The following is a 15,086-nucleotide window of genomic DNA, read 5'->3' as shown; positions in this document are numbered from 1 at the left end:
ACAGCGCTTTAGCAACTATCCTTCTGATTTTGCTTTATACTGAAGTTAGGGCAATCCCTGCCTTAGAAGTTACTAATTAACAAGAAAAGTGGTGCACTGAGTTAGTGCAACAATATGAATGAGATTAGAGTCTAAGAATATCATCACAGCTAACATTTAGAAGAGAGAGAGGAACAAGCTGTGACCCGCTAAGCAGCTGCTAGTGCTCTAACCCTATTGACCTGGGCTTCAAGATCTCATGTTTGATTAGGAACTTGGTTCATTTGGGGCTTGTTTAGACTGCTGCTCATGATAGGATAAATGTGCAGGTTGTTTTAATGTACTGTACTTTAATAGGTTCCCCCAGTATTAGGAATATTATTTCAGCTTCAAAAAATTAATCAGAATTATTCTTTGGGGCAAATAAATATCTCCTGATCAGCTAGCATTTGCAAAGCAAACATGTTCTCCTTCCAAGAGTGCCATCATTCCCAGCACTTTTTTCCTGGTTGTGAAAATCTAAACCAGTTGTTCCTAAAACTGCTACTTCCTCCTTTCTGGGTAGACGTGCTCAAACTTGTTAGGTTAGAGCTTGGGGTTGGGGAGGTAAAAACACGTCAGAAAAGTTTTGAGTTGGCTCCCTGCAATTGGTTAAAATATCCTTCCCTTTTCTTAGGCCTGGGTTGTGACACAAAAGGAGGAGGAAAATTAGATTTCCTGGCTTAATTGCTCCTGGAATCAAGCAGATCCCATAAAAGGAAGCCCAGCATGGATCAGATTGGCTCATCAGTTTAGCTGAAGAGACATTGCATCCTTAAACAGACAAAATAGTAAACTTTGCTTGGGTAGCTAGCTCCTTCCTCACTGCACTTTACTATTTGCAAACAAATATATATCTTGTACTTATCCCTTTAAGGTTAATTCCCACAAGCCTAGGGTTTTTTTTCACACATTTCCATTGCAGATTGTGTTTTACTGTTTCAGCTTCATTTTAAGACAGGAATCATACACAAAGAGGAAGTGGAAACCAGCTGGTCACCACAAAACTTTTTAAATACTGTCTAATATGCCTGTCTCCTAGCAAACAGATTTTTCTCATTTAATACAGTTGGTTAGGTAAGTAGAGGATCCATGGTTCATGCCCAGACATGAATTAATATATTGTGTAGGCCAGGGGTGAAATCCAGCAGGTTCTGATAGGTTCTGGAGTACCAGTAGCGGAAATTATGAGTAGTTTGGAGAACCGGCAAATACCACCTCTGGCTGGCCCCAGAGTGGGGTGGGAATGGAGATTTTGCAATATCCTTCCCCTGGAATGGGGAGGGCATGGGGATTTTGCAATATCCTTCCCCCTGGAGTGGGGTAGAAATGGAGATTTTGCAGTATCCTTCCCCTTTCATGCCCACCAAGCCACACCACACCCACCAAGCCACGCCCACAGAACCAGTAGCAAAAAAAATTGAATTTCACCACTGGTGTAGGCCTCCGATATCTGGGCTACAAACATGGGATGTTTGCATTTGGGTGACCATGAGTTAACAGAAAAGAGGGAAGTATTTTCTGTATCTCTGCTGACATCTAGCTGTTATCCAGATTTTTCTAGTCAAGAGATAACAATGTAGACACTCTTATATGTGAATCTTAAAATGGAGAACAGAGAGACTATGCCCATATGTTATATTATCTATGGTTAGTTGAATCATTAACAATTTTTAAAATGCCTCAGTTCATAAAACAGAAATGTATTTTTATTTGCATCCCACCTTTATTATTTTTATAAATAATTCAAGGCAGTGAACATATCCAATACAAATTCCTCCTTCTGTTTTCCCCCCAACAATAACCCTATGAGGTGGGCTGGGCTGAGAGAGAATGACTATTGAAAGGTCATGCAGCTGGCTTTCATGACTAAGTGGGGACATGAACTCCAGGTCTCCTGCTGTATAGCCACAACATAACGTATAGTTTTTGCTTAATGATAATTGAGATCAGAATTTCCGTAGCAAAGTAATGCAGTGATAAAGTGCAATGTTACATGACTGCATTGCTTAGCAATGGCAATCCCGGCAAATCCCCATTGTCTTCATTAAGTGAGGATTGTGGTCATTAAGTGAGGACCTCACATGATTGGGGCTTGCAAGTCCCTGCTGACTCACAAGCAAAATCAATGGAGAATCTGACAGGAAATTGCAAGTCCTGGTCACAACAAGCCATTCTCTAGATGGCTCGCCAGCAGGCCAGTGTGTGTGTGAACGCTATGGAGTCTGTTCAGACAGGGAAAAGAGTTACTGGGGCACAGCAGAAATGCAGCAAGGCTCAGGGATATGCAGCGTGAGTGTGGAAAGCATTTGGGGGTAGGCAGTGCATTGTGAGTTGTTTGCCTACCTGGGGCCGGCATTCACTATGCTGCTCAGAGGCTCCTCAGGAGAAAAAGTGGCAGAAGCAGGAGCAACTTATCAGGGCAATCTTCCCTGCTGGCTTCCCCACTGACTTTACTGAAAGCTGGTAGAGAAGGTTACAAATAGTAATCACTTGACTCTGGGACATAGCAGCCATTGTAAGTGCAAGCTGGTTGCTAAGAACACAAATTGCAATCACAGGGACACTACAATGGCTGCAACCAGGAGGGCTGATCATAATTTCCCCCCTCATTCAGTGCCATTGTAATATTGAATGGTTGGGGCCACAGTATGCACAGGTAAGTCACAAATTAGCCAAACACATTAAAATAATGTGTGAAACCAGCCATTTCATGACCTAGAAATTTATCTACATTTCTTAGGTTTGATATGTCAAAACTAACAGGTGACGTTTTTCCCATCGGTTCCAGTTTTCCTCCTGCCAGGAAAAACACATGTATAGAATAGAAAATAAAAGAATATTTGTAGCTCTGGGTTGAACTGTGGAGTCCTTGGTGCAGTCTGAGCTTGTTGGTTTTCTTGCAGACGTTTCATTACCAAACTAGGTAAACAACTTCAATGATAGTAGGGAATGAGTTTGCTCTCATTTTATATCCTACTGGTTTGCCCTATCAGTGTTGGTGGTAGTGCTCTTGGAAGTTCTTTGGTTGGGGTGTTTACTGTTAGTTTATTTCAGTGGTGGGTTGCTACTGGTTCACACCGGATCAGGCGCACCAGTAGCGGTGGCGGCGGGAGGCTCTGCCCACCCGCCCGGATGCTTCTGCGCATGCATAGAAGTGCTGTGCACGCACACATGAGCGAACCGGTAGTGACGGGATTTGGAACCCGCCCCTGGCTTGTTTGTCTAAATTGTTAGTTCCTTATTTGGAGTATTGTTTACTTCTTGGTTATTGATATAGTATTAATCTTGGTATTAATCTCTGCTCATCTGACTGATTGCTGGTGAGGAGGTGTTGTGGTTTTTTTTGTTTCCTTGTTGGCTTTTTGATTGTCTCTTTTGAATGGTACATAGATGTTACTTATCACTATGTGCCTGATGACAGCTGATTTGTCTTGAGTTTCCAAAAATTCTCTAGCATTTTCGGACTTCCCTCAACCATCCCTCAAGGATGGTCAGTTTCACAGTTAAAACTCTGATTAAATCTGTTCATGTATTGTGAAATTAGGGAATTTTTATCATGTCTTCTGATTGTTAGCTAGTGTTCATGGGAGAGCTCGGCTAATCTTTTACTTTCATCCTACAAAGTGGCTGTTAGTCCTTATGTTGTAGATAAGTCCCATTTTTCTTCTTCTGGGGAATTTTGATTTACTTAGAATATTTTGGAGGACTTTAGTTAGTTTGTGTGCTATGGTGATGCCATGTGGTTGTAATAATCTGTTAGCGATTTCTGAGACATTTTTGATGTATAGCAGTGTTACCCTTTTCACAGCTTATGTTGGTTGTGCTATAGTGATCAGATACTTTTTGATAAAGTTGCACGGGTATCCATTTTGTTGAAAGATGTTTTATACATGATCTGTTTCCTTTTTCTGATTTTAACAACATGATTCACTTAACAACTGCAAAGATTTTTTTAATAACCATGGCAAAAAGGTCATAAAATCAGCCATGACTCAACAACTGTCTTACTTAGCAACAGAAATTCTGGTCCCAAATGTGGCCATAAATCAAGGATTACCTATAAAGTGGTTGAATAACAGAATCGGAAGGGATCTTAGAGGTCTTCTAGTCCAACCGCCTGCTCATGCAGGAGAGCCTATACCATTTTTGATAAACAGTTGTCCAGTCTGTTCTTAAAAGCCTCCATTGATGGAGCACCCACAACTTCTGGAGGCAAGCTATTCCATTGGTTGATTGCTCTCACTGTTGGGAAATTTCTCCTTGGTTCCAGGTTGCTTCTCTCCTTTATTAGTTTCCATCCATTGTTTCTTGTGTTGCCTTTAGGTGCTTTGGAAAATAGATTTGACCCCCTCTTCTTTGTAGCAGCCCCTCAAATATTGGAATACTGCTGTCATGTCACCCCTAGTCTTTCTTTTCACTAGACTAGCCATACCCAATTTCTGCAACCGTTCTTCATGTGTTTTAGTCTCCAGGTCCCTAATCATATTTGTTGCTCTTCACTGCACTCTTTCCAACATCTCCACATCTTTTTTATAATCGGGCGACCAAAACTGGAGCAATATTCCAAGTGTGGTCTTACTAAACTTTTGCAGAGTGGTACTTTGTAGAATGGTACTTTGTGTTTCCGTCTGCCAGGCAAATACAAGTTGCACTGTGTTTTTTTTTTGAGCTGCAATGGCTCATTCCTTGTTTGTACATACTCCAAAGTATGTACACATACACACTTCAGTTTAATGGGACTTACTCTCAATTAATTGTGCACAACAGTTTGATGCAGATTGATGCAACTTTGTGCTTTAACCCTCCCAAAATAGAGCACAACCAGCATTACTACTTTGGTAAATCTCCTCTGCCATCTCTTGGTTAGATCAGGATATTGTATCAACTTGATAATTGCAGAGAAGCATAAAAAAATCATAGGTACAGCAGCTGAATCAAATCTGAGGCATTTGCACAGAGCAGTTAGTTTAATATTTTCTATACTACCAACCCTATTTATTTTGAACTCTTGGGACTACACACCATCCATCAGGACATCTTTCAAAAATAAATAATAAAAAATGTAAATGAAATATAATAAAAAGTATATTTCCTCATCTGGTTTTAGAGGATAAAGCCAAAACAACCCAATACAGGCCTTAAGCCAAAACAAGTTCACACTAGGAAGTCCTCTTTGACCTGCAGAACCTGTTCATCATTGTACCAAGAGGAATTGTGGAGTTGGAAGGGACCTTTCTACATGCTAAATACAATACTGTAACAGATAGATAACAGGGATTTGAAGATTAGTGTATTATTTGGGCTAACCTGTTGACTGGTTTTTCCCCCTTTTTTATGTATATACTATGATCAGTTGATGGGTCGATTTGATTATCAGATAGAGATTCCCTCACTTGGAGCATTTGTTTATTTAATATAGTATATTTTTGTTAAATCAGGATGGGAAAGCTTATAATTTGTAGATCAGTTATGTAAAGGGGAGGAAATGTATCAGTTTTCTTGGTGTGGTGGTTTTTTCCTTTCTCAGCATCTAGCTGGGATGGATTCTATATGTTTAATGTTAAATTTATTTGATAGGTAATTTTTTTCATATATACACATACACATACACACACACATACAGAGAGGGGGAGAGAGAGAGAACACTAATCTGACTTCCTTTAGTTCTTTTAACCTGCAATCTGTGAATTCTTGAATTGTCACTTCAACTTCCTCAATTGTTTCTTTCTTGTCAGTAACTCCAGTTTAACTGCTTCCTAGTTTCCTTCTTCATGTTTTGGATGATTTAAGTTTTCTGTAAGGCATGCCAAGGGTTGGATCTCTCCCAATTGCCCCAGGGTTTGAGTTCCAATTGATGTCAGGACAGCTGAAATCCCTCATTATCACAGGGTCATTTTTTCCTGCTCTGTTTCTGATTTGTGAAAATTGCATCTATTTCTATATCCATTGCAAGGTTCGGCAACATGTAGTACAGACCCACAATAGTTTCAATGTTGTTTCTTTTTCACATAATATTCAGCCAGATGTTTTCAGCAGGGTTTTTATCCATGAGGTCATGAATTTCTTTTGAAGTGCAATCATTTCAATGTATGTGATTCCCTCTTCCCTTTTGTTGAGTCTGTTTCTTTTAAACAAATTATATCTTTCAAGTACTATATTCCAATTATGAGTTCCATCCCACCAGGTTTCAGAAATAGCAGTAAGATCAAATTTGCCCTCTTCCCGTACTATGTCAGAGTTTGCAGCAATCTAACCAGCACACAAGTAAATAATTCAGCAGGATTCATTTATAGAAGAAACTTGTTTATCTACAATAATATAAAACATAATGCATGTATACAATACCCATGCAGCTCTTGCAACATGGTAGCAAGCACAAGGACAAGATGCAGAAGTCAAAACGGTGGTGGGTTGCTCCCGGTTCGCCCTGGTTCAGGCAAATCGGTAGCAGCGGTGGCGGGAGGCTCTGCCCTCCCACCCAGACGTCATCCAAAATGCTCAGAAGCACCGCGTGCTCGCAAAGTGAATGAGCGCGCCCACACGCTACCAATAGCAAATCGGTAGCACCAGGATTTGAAACCCATTACTGAGTCAGAACCACAGAAGCACAAAATCTACAGAAGCACAGAAGCTATATTGCAAGGACAAATGAACTCATATATATATATATGTATATATACAGACCAGTTAAGCTAAGCCATGCCCAGCTCTGAGCTGTCTCCCATGGCTCACAACAGATCCTGTTTCTTAGTCACCAAACAGTTCCCATTGGCTGACTTGTTGTTATGGCTATCCCAGCTCATAATTTCTTATACACTGACATACTATGACTTCAACCTCTCCCTGTTCATTCCCTATACTCTGTGCGTGGGAGTACAAACATCACAACCCTTTAATAATAGTGCTCTTCAGTTTCCCTGCTAAATCTCCTAGAGTACTCCTGATCACCCCTTCCCTTTTATGATTCCCTTTCTTGTTGTAAGTAAGGTTTATTTCCTTCACGCTTACGCTTCAATGTGGTTCTGAGAACTGGTCTTCCTCTGCCTCCAAATGAGCAAGATGTCTTCCAAAGACATTTCCCTCAATCTTTGTTAAATGCAGCCTATTCATTGCCAGAAGCCCTGCTTACAGATGGTGCAAACCATCATTCAGGAATCCAAAATTTCTTGATGATACTATCCCTCTATAGCTGGTTACCTCCAGCAACCAATATTCCTTTGGGCTATGAGTCAGTTTGAAATATGGACAAAAGTACCACTTTTACCCCAAATCTTTTGCATTTCTGCCTAGGTCCTCATGATCTCTCAATATTCTCTCTCAGCGTTCTCTGGCAGTATCATCTGTTTTAACAACATGTCAGCCCTGACGTGCCATGGCTGTCATTCCGACAGGGACAAGCGAGATGGACAGTGAAGGGACACGCCGACAGACCCACATGCCCGGCACAGCAGATGAAAGAATCAGTGGGTTTTATTGATTAGGTTAGTCTCTCTGTCACATCCTGGATTTTAGTATCTGGAAAACACCATACTTTTTAAAAAGGTAGACGGTAATTTGTTACTAACATTCTGTAGAAAACCAGTTTGACTAATATTAACTTTCCTAGAAAGTCTATCTGGTCTAATGGTTAAGGCACCAGGTTAGAAACCAGGAGGTTGTGAGTTCTAGTCCCATTTTAGGTACGAAAGCCAGTAGGTTGACTTCGGGCCAATCACATTCTTTCAGCCCACGATGTCAGGCTTGAGGACAAACTGGTTGGTCAGTTCTTGTCACAACCAAAGGACCATTTGATTTTGATCAACATTCGATTGATCCAAAACAAAAAGCAATTGTGGAAAATTACTAGGAAGAAAAACAATTACATAGTGCATAATCTAACATAGATCAGCTCTTGTTAAATTCTTTTACAGTGAGATATCAGGCCCAAAACCAATAATGACCTGTGATTTTTCCAAGATGAGTTTTTGATTGTTTAATTCCTTTAGACAAAATGTTGCCAGACTGAGCACTCTATTATCTGCATCTACAATATCTAAAATATACTCTCTGAACTATTAAGTAGGGGCTGTCTTCCTCCTCTTTTTCTCACACATATCGGGACTAAATTGCATCTTATTCCTCTGGAACACATCCCCTCCCTTCCTGGGCATCTATCTCCTCACTTCATTCTATCACAAGAACAGAAATTGTACTAATACAGGAAAATGTGTTAGAAAGTTCATAAGTTACAGCAGGAATGCAACCTGGGTAGACAGTTGGACTCCTGCAGCAGTGAGAGAAGCAACCTACTACTTGTTCAACAGGTCAAAGACTAAAAAGGTTATTTTGTATATCTTTCTACCAAGTGTTTACTTGGAGACAGTTTGGAAATGGGAGAAACTGTCCACACAGGTGATTCTATGTCCAATAGGAGACATAAAGCTACTTATTATGCTGCAGAACTTTACCTGCACTACTGGTGTTTGCTCTTAATTGGGGTGGAGCATTAAGGTTAGGCAGACAAGTCCTGAGGGTATCTTGTGTACACAATTTCTCTACAGATTAGCAACAAGGAGGAGCAGCTGGCACTTTCTGTGGCTTTTCTTAACCCTTTTAAGACTATGGCTCTGAACCAAGGAATGAAGGAAATTTCAATTAGACGCTGTTTGTGTTTCGCCTACTGTAATACTCCTGATAATTCTCCAAACCTCTTGAGTAAATTTAGAAGATGGGAATCTGAAAAAAACCCTCCCACTTGTACAATCCCAAATTCTTACCCTTTAGCACCAGAATTAAATATTCAGAGAGAAATGGACAAATGTTATCAATGTATCCAAGTTGTAGCATTATGAAATTGGAAAAGATTATGCTTTTGACCTGACTATTGATAAATTGATGAATCTTATATCTTTTAAAGAGTCATTTTCATGTGGTGGTAGAAACTGGAAAACCATGGGTTCTAGTCCTGCCTTAGATATAAAGCCCACTGGGTGACCATTGGCAAGTTGTTCTTTCTTAGCCCTAGGAAGCAGGCAATGGCAAAATCACTTTGAAAATCTTACTAAGAAAACTGCAGGACCTTGTCCAGGCAGTTGCCAGGAGTTAACACTGACTCAAAGGCACACGCACACACGCACACATCTTAATTTTGGGTTTCAGTCAAAAAAGTCATAATTTCTCATAGTCTTTGAGCTCTCACCTGCAAAGGAAGTTGCTCTAACTCAACACACTTTTTTCTACTTTCTGAACATCATCTATCCTCAACCCCAGTCAATCCCATCAAAATTCTGCACGGGCATAGTTCTCAAAAATCTATCTGTGAGAAATGAGGGGATGGCTGGGGGAGTAATAGAAGGAATATTCAACTTAAACAATCAAGAGATGGGAGGTAAGTCCATTGGCTTGTTTCATAAACTGCAAGTCGGTCTAGATGACAAGCAACCTGGGAAGAAAATGATTAAAACCTGATAAGTCTATATCATAATGAGTATTGTTAATAAATAAGGACTGGAAATTCCTTGTTTCCAAGATGCTGTATTTTCCCCTAATGCATTAAAATCACCTTACTGAAATCTATATACAGATAATCCTTGACTTACAAGCATTCATTTAGTGATGGCCTGAAGTTATAACAGCATCTAGAAAAGTGACTCTTATGACTGTTCCTCACACTTACAACCGTTGCACTGTCCCATGATCAAAATTTGGGCACTTGGCAGCCAGCCTGTATTTACGATAGTTGCACTGTCCCAGAATCACATGATCACCATTTGTGACCTTCCCTGATGGCTTCTGACAAAATCAATAGGAGAAGCCAAATTTGCCTTAACAACTGCATGATTCATTTAACAACTGTAGTGATTCATTTAGCATTCATGGCAAAAGAGATCATAATATTGGGTGTGATTCATTTAACAACTGGTTTCTTAGCAGTGGAAATTCTGGTCCCAACTGTCATAAATCGAGGACTACCTGTAATTCTTGCTTCCTTGATCTTGCCCAGGTATGGGGCTTGGCATTTTCTTGGGTACTTTAGGATAATTCAGTTTATGCTTCCAAGGCTGAAGATGGATCTAGAGATAAAACTGTTACCCAAAAACTCTTCTTTCCTCCATTGACAGCTTCCAAAACCGTTTACTTTGGGAAAATTCAACTTTGAAAGAAAAAATAAAAAGCTAAGATACAACAGTAATTGTAGATGTATAAAAGTTACTACAACTCAGTTTTTAAACAGTTTCATCCTTGATCAGACAGACTCATGGAGCTTTGAAGACCATTTGGGAGCTATAACCGATCCAGAATGTAGCAACATGTGCACTTCAGGGCACCCAGCAGTTTGCCCATTTTATACCACCATTGTGTTGGTTGCATTATTCCCGCTCTCATTCTGGTGTAGTTTAAGATGTTGTTTTTCACCTTTAAAGCCCTGAATAGCATAGGCCCAGGTTATCTGCAGGATCACCCCTCCCTGTCCCACCGAACTGGATAGGATATGTGTATTCCAGGTCCCTTCCCTTACATGTTGTCATCTGGTAGGGTTCTTTGTAACTATCCTGACCCTTTGGAACAGCTTCCCACCTGAGATCTTGAAGGCTTCTACTTGGTTTTCTGGAAGGCTGAGTCTTCCTCTAAGCACTAGGCTAGGGTGGAGATGAATCAATGTATATAGAGTTGATGGGATGTTTATGGAGTTATGCTGGGAAGAGTTATGTTCCTTTGTAAGAGTGTATAGTAGCTTTATGGTATTGTTGCGATCCATCTAAGATTAAATAGGTGGCTGTGTAAGATGAGAAAGAGAAAAGGAAAGAGAAAGAGAAATCCCTGATATATTCTCTCTGGGGGTGCAGCTTCCTGAAATTGCCTGTTGTTAAGAGACGGTAACTACATGACAAACTCTGCTTGAGGTGTGGAACTATTGTTTAAATAAACCTCCCCTGTGGAGTTTTACCAAAGAGAACCTCAGAGGAGAAAGTCCCACGCAAGGAGCCCAAGTCACCAGTATTCAGGCAGCCGATATTGAGCTTGCTTTTGCTCCATTGTTGCTTGATTACCCAATAAGTTTAGAGGTGAAAGTCCATTCCAGAGAGGACATACAGAGCGGGAAGATAGGAAAGTAGCAGATTGTACAAAAACCTTGTGGTATATAGGTATATAGGGCATGCTTGAACACTGGGCCTTAACACTCAGGAAACTGAAACAGCAGCCACTCACATTTGCCCCTGACTGAGGAATTAGATGGCTTCACGAGTAAATTGGCAATGCGAGCATTCTCTCTAACCATTCTGTGCCTGTTCTAATCCTGCACAGAGCTATCCTGAACTCAATTTATCATCAATTTTCTGGCTTCACACAATCCCCTGAATTATAAATTGATCACAGTTGCTTGGCTCACACTATAGTAAAGTAAAATGTAATTTTCCAATTCAGAATATTACACAAACACAGTCTGTATGGCTTAGATTTTAATGTGACCTTCAAAACGCTAGCTAGATCTGGGTCTCTTTCCTATCATCTAGCAATTGCTCAACTTTTTGCATCTTTCCTCCGATAGTCCTCATGTCAAGGTAGTAATAGATGATTTGCCCACAGGATGTGTTTCACATGCAAGAGGGTAGGTAGCACCTACATGAGGTCTCAGCATGAATCTGAGAGCTGCTCAAATGCAGATCAAAATGTTCTTCCTCACAACTACTAACCTCAGGCTGTTGATGCTTCAGTAAATGGATTCTTGTGACCTAAACAGACAATGCTGTGTTCAACTCATCCTCGCCCCATAATGAAATCATTTTTTTTCTGTTCTAGTTTTAAAGTGGTATTTCTTTTGCCATCCAGTCTGCCTGAAGCACATCACACTTAAGATAAGACTGGCTCCATGCCTCTTTGCTGCAAGTATGGCTACTGATTTCCAGCCTGTTTCAGCCTTCCCAATGCCATCTCTTTACTCTTGCCAACTCACGGGTGATAGAAGAAGTGGGGAGAGATAGAGAAGATCCAGGTTATACAGGTTCCACTTCCTTCCGTAGAAAACAGGGGGCTCAGACTTCTGTCACTTTTCTCCTTGAGTGGGGTCACAGAGATAGTAGCACAGGATCCTTCCCCAGCTTTTCTCCATCCCTTTTTTCCTGCCACCCCACAATGGCAGAAAAAGAAGGGGAGAAATAGGGAAAGCCGCTTTCTTGGTGCCAGTTCTGCCAGTCCCACCAAATGGCTGAAGAGCTGCTCCTCTCCACTTCCTTCCCCATCGTGTGGGAAGCTGTCTTTCTTGTAGAGATTGGATCACATTTGGAAAATAAATATGCTATTTAGTATACTGTCTTTGGTGTAAGATGCCCAGAGGCATAGAAATATGAATAATAAAAAAAAATAATAAATAAAAAGATGGATTTTTCTTGCACAATATATAAAGTGTTGCTGCAATTTAATGACTTCCATGTCACTGACAGCAGCATGTTTGTAAATGAACAAAGGGAGGAAACTATGTGATATATGAAAAAATATATAGAAGAGAATATTTGTAGCTGAGGGTTGAACTGAGGGGTCCTTAGTGTTCTCTGAGCTTGGTTGTTTTCTTGCAAACATTTCATTACCAAACTAGGTAACATCATCAATGTTAAAAGGGAGTTGGATTGTCTCTCATTTTATATACCAGGGAAAGTCTGTAAGTCTGTCCATGTGTTGTGAAATGAAGGGATTTCATCATGTCTTGACTGCTAGTTGGTGTTCATGGACTAGCAGAGCACATCAGACTTAACCATAGCTTCAACTGGAAATCTATGAGCATCCTAGACCAAGCCAAGTCCAACAATACCCCAATCAAGAAGCTACCAACTCAGACAGACAAAGCTAACAATAACCAACAATCCCATCAAGGAACCACCAAGAACACTCATACCCATACTCACAGGGCAAACTACTGGTATATAAAAATAAGAGCAAACCACACTCTTTTGGTGCTGATGATGTTACCTAGTTTGGTAGTGAAAAGTCTGCAAGCAAAAACCAACCTCAGAGAGCACCAAGGACCCCACATGTGGAAAAACATTTGTTGTCAGCGAAAGAAAAAGAATATATAAACAAATAATAACACGAATGAAGAATAAAACTCTACATCTTAGTCCTCCAGCCTGCCTTTTTAAATATTTGCTAAGAACAAACGTAATTGTTCCTATGCTGACCTATTCTTTGGCAAAAGGCAATGTATTCTGACACCATTTCCAGCATGGCTCTTCAGCAGCCTCTGCTGGTTATCTTGAATACAAGAGACTCGTCCTGTCCCAGAGAAGCCTTTATAGAAGTTAAAAAGATATTTACAAGTCCTCAGGAAATTGCATGTCGTAACCCTGAACGGCACAGGCAAATCAGAACAGTTCAGGCAAGACTGAATCCAAGTCACATGGCTACAGAAGCCTCTTTTTGGTCGCCATTTTGAATTTCTAACGTAAGTACCCTTTCTGAATAAATACGTTCTTGTGAAAATACACTAAATGAACATTCATACCTGGAGGATTACCTGTATTGTTCTACTGTTCACCTTTTCCTACAAATCCTTTCTTCAAAATTTTCTTGCTCGACCTTAACATTGCCTGAGAAGGCTGGGTAATAACCACTACTTTTGACTTCTAATAAAGTTCTAGAACCACTTACTCCTGTCACCTGGATGCATCACTGAGAGCTTCTTAAACCGTTTTTGCCAGTAAAATAATGCATGTGGTTTTTCCTATGCTATGTTAGAATAGGAATAAACTTTGCACTGTGGGCTTGCAGACTGCTTTGCATAACTGCCTCCAGAAAATAAATCATTAACAAGGCTTTCTTACAAAATTTTATGGACCAATTCAGCATCTAGTCAAAGACTCAAAATGGTGACCCATGAAAAGAATTATCCTCTCCCAAGCTATTTTCTTAATATGGAAATACTCATAGATGATACCACCATCAATGGGCATTAATGCTAAAGGTGATAATCGGATGCTATTTTACACATTCAAACAGGCACTGGCCAAATGCCTCTTAAGATAAGAAGGCCAAGAATCAAGATAAGCAAACTGCAAAACAGAACAGTGCAAACTGCAAAATGAGAATTGTGCTATTATTTAGCAGTTGTTTAGGAACTGCAAAGTTTTTTGTGCTCTCTGAGCTTGGTTGTTTGCTTCTCCACGACTACAGGTATTCTTTTCAATTGGAGTCATTTAGGAAATTCAGAGGCCAAGTGGCGTTGGCATGCAATAAGATTGCTGTGCCTCCCCCCCTCTCATCAAGAACTTAACATGTTGCTTCTAAGCAGTAGCTGTAAGGATGATTTCTTCTGAATGATAAGTTCTAATTTTCCTCTCATTGCACCAAACTGATTACATTGGCTTATAAACATTAAAATTGCTTCTGGTTACTAGCTGTACATTGAGATAAAAACTAATCTTAAGTATTTGAGTGTGCCATGTGTGAATGAAATATATAGGGAACCCATTCGTGCTTAATATTTAGTCAAACTTCAACTGTGTGTATACTGTGAATTTGCCATTGGTGCATGTTCCGAGGTTTGGTTTTCCAATCTGATATTGTCAGTGAAGGGAATAGTGGGTTTCATGGAGAAAGAAAGGCTTTTTAGCTACTTGTAGGAGTGGGAAAGATGCCTCCAGATTTTTGGACTCCCAACTCCATAATGAGCAATATGTGATTCGGTGGTTGGAATTGAAAGCTATAGTTTAGTACAGTACCCATGGAAACACTTGTGGGTTGGCCAATTGTGGGGTTTATAATTAGCATAGAGAGACTGATGTAGCAAACTTCCAAAGCATCACCTTTTGTTCCCAGGAATGCTGTTCCTATGATGTAGAATTTTTCCTTTTACTGATTGCTTTTAGTATTATTTCTTTTGTAAATAAAATGTGTATTTTATATAACAACAAATAGTAATATCTATACAAATATTAGTTTATTTTGTAATGATTTGCAATTGTTTCTCAAGATGATGTAAATTAAGTTTTATATATTCAATTAATCAATCAAATAATAAATTTTAAATCAATTGTAAATATAGTTTAACTGCTGATTTTTTATTTCCCATCCACTGTCTTTTCTCATTTTCT

This window comes from Pituophis catenifer, unplaced genomic scaffold (assembly GCF_029215685.1).
Source record: "Pituophis catenifer annectens isolate HBS135680 unplaced genomic scaffold, rPitCat1.0.hap2 SCAF_2, whole genome shotgun sequence".
NCBI classification, from domain to species: domain Eukaryota; kingdom Metazoa; phylum Chordata; class Lepidosauria; order Squamata; family Colubridae; genus Pituophis; species Pituophis catenifer.
Note: the sequence above shows the minus strand (reverse complement) of the source record.